Below are 5,269 nucleotides of genomic sequence, written 5' to 3'. Positions count from 1 at the left end.
GAAGAATAAATGAGAACATTCATAAAAGCAGGTAGCACAGGACTGGTACACAAAGAAGACTTAATAAATATCAGCTATTCTCATTATTATTATTTGATTTTGAAATAAGTGTCACTGCAGTCATTTTCTGTTACTCTTACTGTTTAATCATTTTATGTTTCTTGGCTGGTTGATTTGCTTTTGAGTTAGTTGGCTTGCTTTGTTTGGTTTAGATTGGATTAATTTCCATTTTCTGTTTGAAAAGATTAAGACAAAACGAATTATCATCAACTAGACAATTCTTTCAATTTTGCTGGTATATACCATAATACTATGGAATGGCTCCAATTTTCTGCTAAGAAATGAATGCCACAATATTTTGTTACTTGCCTCATTAAAAACTGCTGATTTCCAATATAGTGTCACACTTAGAGTTTTAAGTGATGGCAGAAACTAACACAGTGCCATGTTTATTTTCTTAATTTTTATTGCAATTATAGCATTATTTGTAACATTACCAGTAATTTTTTTGTCTCCCTGACTAGATCTACTATTAGCATTTTAAGAGCAGAGACATGATCTCCAGCACAGTGTCTGGTTCACTGTAGATGCTCAATAAATATCCCATGAATAATAAATGGAATATCTGTTTTAAATCTAACATATGCCTTGAAATGATTAATTTTTTAGAACAATCTTGTAAGGTATATGGTAGTATTCCCATTTCACAAATGAAGAAATCAAACCCAGAGTTAATAAACTGAAGACTGAAGATGCATGACCTAAATCATAGCCTTGGTACTCTTACTGCTGGTAGCAGAGGCATCACTGGTGTTGGGCAGGGTGCAGTAAGTGTGGGTCTCAGCTTGGCACTTCTCAGGAACCACTGACCATTATATTGCTAATAAATCCAATCTTAGTAGTTTCCTTTATATAAAGTAAAACTGGGTCTGTACCAAGCAAGACAACAAGCTTTATACATATCTAAAAAAAAAAAACTAGACACTCATCTTCCCTGTGATCAAGAGTTACAAATTGGATTGGAATTCCAATCTGGCTGGTGGTCAATTTCCAGTGACAAATAGGTTATAACCCAGTTTCAGAAAGGAAAAAGTGAGTAGGTGTCTGAAAGAACATGCATCACCTGCAAGATGAATTATTTTTTCCTGTATCTGCAGGTTTTCTGCTTGTCCTGGCTCCCTACTGTGCATTTGTACCAGAGGGACTGAAAAACAAGATTTGTTAGGAAACTGAAACTTGCAACCAGACAGGAGAGGCTACTTTCCATATAGCATGTCTTAACATTGATCTCTCAGCATCACAATTTACGTAATCGCCTGTTTCTAAAATGGATTTGAATTGGTAGGTTTAAGTTTTGCTTTCATAATCTAGTACGGACTCTTAATTGGAAATTCTCCTTGTGGTTTTTCCAGTAACTTTGTGGGATTAGGAGCCTTTTAACTTCTCTGGGAATTATATGGTCTATAAAGCCAACCTTATTGACAGTTTTCAGGAAAAAATAAATTTTGTCTATGTGAGACAACAGTGCTTGCTGGAAAGAAGGCAGAATGGCTACTCATGATGATTAAGAGAGAGCAAGTGACTGCCAGCGACTCTCCTGGACACATTTGGGAAAGTACAGGAGAAAGAGGACAGGGTATGGGCACCAGCCAAGGAGAACCAGATGGAGAAAGAAGAACTAAGGAATTGTAGCAAGAACATAGAGGGTGGAAGTTAAGGTTTGAGTTGAGTACACTAAGCCTAGGGTATTTTTCCCTGAATTATGCCAGGGATATAGTGACTGCTATAAATGGATATCAGAAGTAGACGATAAATGGAAAAAAAAAATTCAACAGGGCAAAGCAAGAGAATAATTTTAAAGAAAAAAGAGCCAAAAAATAAAAAAAAAAAATTAAAAAAAAAAGGAGCAGGGAAAAAAAAGCAGATTCTGGTTATTGTATCTTCTGTGTTACAGAAAAAAGAAGCTGTACAATCTAAGATGAAGGTGATGGTATGGAGAACTTTAAGAATTAGTCATGGAGAAGGAGATTATTAATGGAAGAAATTCCAGAAAGTCAGCATAGAAAAAAAAATCACTGGGAAGCATTTAATGGATGGATATAAATGGAGTTAGACACCGTACGTCCAACTGCACATGTCCATCTGCTAAGACACAGGATGAAGGACATAAATAGCATTCTTAACCCAAAGAGACAAGTCTAATTTCATAAATATCAATACTATATTATTAAACAGAATTCACAATCAAGATGTAATAGAAAGATATTCTTTTTTCAAAAGCATAGATCTGATCGAGTTTGTTAGGAGTAGAAGATAGAGGGCCATTTGGCCAGGGTCTCTAAGATGAGTTTACAGGAACAGTCTCAGAAAACACTTGGCAAGAACAAAAGACCCTTATCATACAGTATATTCACAGTTCAATTTAGGAATGTTTGACTGCAAATATAAAACTGAATAGTGTTTTCAACAATTGAGGATTTTATTTGTCTCCTAGAATCTATCTCTTTTTCCATTCCACTATATTTGACAAAACAATCATTGGAGCCTTCATGTTTACATTTCAGGTAAAAAGAAACAGAAGTGTGATGGGCAGAAAGCCAAAGTTGTCGCTTATTTTATTCAAAAAGAGTCTCCCTTCCCCAAGGGCACCTGCTATCTCCATTGAACAGAGTATTGTCGCAGACCACCCCTTACTGTTGGGGAAATTGAGTTATTCAGCTGGTCTCATTTCTACTTTGTAAAAATAATTATTACGCTAGTAAAGAAGAAAAAGGACATTGAGGACCACAATAGAAATTAATATTTTAAACAACTCTCATAATTATTTACCAAAATAATTTTTTGTATATGAAAAACTGTATTTTTTTTAAATAGCCAGTTAAAAGATATCGTAATTTTTTGCACTGTATTTTAAATTTTTTATTATTTTTAAATAATCCACTGACTTCAAATTTTTAAAAATAGCTTAGTCTCTCTCAGTCTCTGAAAGATATTGAAACTGATATAAAGACAGGCTGTTTTTATAAATGATTGTATAAATAGAAGAATTGCATAAATCTGAGGATGGAAAACAAGAGAAAATGAGAAAAGTATAGAAATAATGATAAGTGAATAAATTCTAGAATTCAATAAGAATATATTCCTGATAAAAATCACTAAACCAGCACAGAATATTGTGGCAATAGAAAACCTCTCCTATGGTTAAATTAGGCAAAAGTAGAGAACTAAATACATTTTTGACCTTAAGTTTTAAAAATTTGGCTTTGAAAATAGTGAAAGTAGAAAAAAAATGAAAACTATTTTCCACAGAATAGATAGACCCGCATAAATATAGTCAACTAATCTTTGACAAAGAAGCAAAGACAATACAATGAAGAAAAGATCATCTTTTCAATAACTGCTGTTGGAACAATTGGATACTCACATAGCAAAAAACAATGAATCTATATACAGGCATTATGCCCTGCACACATACAAAAAATTCAAAATGAATCATAGACTTAAACATAGAATGCAAAACTTTAAAAACCCCTAGATTCAGAGGAAAATATCTAGATAATCTTGGCACAATAATGACATTTGAACATGACACCAAAGGCATGATCCATGAAAGAAATCATTGATAAACTGGGCTTCATTAAAAATTTTTAAAAACTGCTCTACAAAAGATACTATCAAGAGAATGAGAAGACAAGCTATAGAATGAAAGGAAATATTTGCAAAGACATATCTGATAATGTATTGTTATCTAAAATATTGTTTTAAAATTCAACAAAAAGAAAATAAAAAGTCCTGAACAGACACTTCACCAAAGAATTTATACAAATGACAAAAAAGCTTATGAAAAGATGCTCACAATCATATGTCTTTAGGGAATTGCAAATAAAACTTTGAGATGCCACTACACACCTATTAGAATGATCAAAATCCAAAACACTGAGACACTAAAAGCTAAGAAGGATGTAGGGTAACAGAAACTATTGCTGGTGAGAATGCAAAATGGTACAGCCACTTTGGAAGATAATTTGTCTGTTTCTTACAAAACTAAACATACTGTCATTGTATGATCCAGCAATCATGCTCCTTGGTATTAACCCAAATGAGTTGGAAACTTATGTTCATACCAAAACCTGCATACAGATGTTTATAGCAGCTTTATTCATACTTGCCAAAACTTGGAAGCACCAAGATAGATATCCTTTGCTAGGTGATTAGGTAAACTGTGGTACATCCAGACAATAGAATATTATTCAGCATTAAAAGAATAAACTATCAAGCCATGAAAAGACATAGAGGAAACTTAATTTCATATTGCTAAATGAAAGAAGACAGTCTGAAAAGGCTACATACTATATGATTTAACTCTATTACATTCTAGAAAAGTCAAAACTATGGAGGCTGTAAAAAGGATCAGTGATTACCAAGGATTATGGGGTGGGTGTTGGGATAAATAGGCAAAGCACAGAGGATTTTTAGAACAGTGAAACCATTTTATATGATACTATAATGGTGGATACATGTCATTATATATTTGTCAAAAGATATAGAATAAACAACACCGAGAGTGAATCATAATGTAAACTATGAAATTTAGGTGATAATGATATGCCACTGTAGATTCATTGACCATAACAAATGTGCCACTTTGGTATGAGATTTTGAAAGAGGAAGAGAGGGAGGAGGAAATAAGGGTTATAGGGGAACTTTTTGTACTTTTCTCTGAATTTTTCAGTGAACTAAAACTGTTCTAAAAATTAAAGTCTGTTAAAAAAAAAAGGCCCCCCAAAAATATATAGGGAGATCCCACGACCTGAGAATCTAAAATGTAAGATGTTCTAGCAAGGCGTAACATTCCAAAAGGAATTCAGATAATAAAGGGATGTGAGAAATTAAGAAGACAGACAAGAGAGACATAGTAAAGGGCTAGATAAGATGCTCTTTACTATGTACTGATTTTTAGAGGGCCAGTAGATAGTATGAAAGGAAAATGTATGTCTAAAGTACATAATAGACTTCTTAAGAACAGTCTCAAAAGACTAAAGAAGCTCAGAAAAAATCTAGGATCAAAAAAAGAATTTAAAAACAATTTTATTAATTTTAAAGCAATACAAGTTCATTGTAAAAAAAAAATTGGGTATGTATATAAGCAAAATGGAAAACAAAATCTAGTCATAGTCCTGTCACCCATCAGTAATCACATTTAACATTTTGATATCTCTCCTACAAGTCTTCTCTTTATGTATGTTTTTACAAAAAATGTACATTTACT

The sequence above is a fragment of the Pteropus vampyrus genome, unplaced genomic scaffold, assembly GCF_000151845.1.
Source record: "Pteropus vampyrus isolate Shadow unplaced genomic scaffold, Pvam_2.0 Scaffold68, whole genome shotgun sequence".
Taxonomy (NCBI): Eukaryota; Metazoa; Chordata; class Mammalia; order Chiroptera; family Pteropodidae; genus Pteropus; species Pteropus vampyrus.
The sequence above is the reverse complement of the archived record's forward strand: the minus strand, read 5'-3'. Positions refer to the sequence as shown.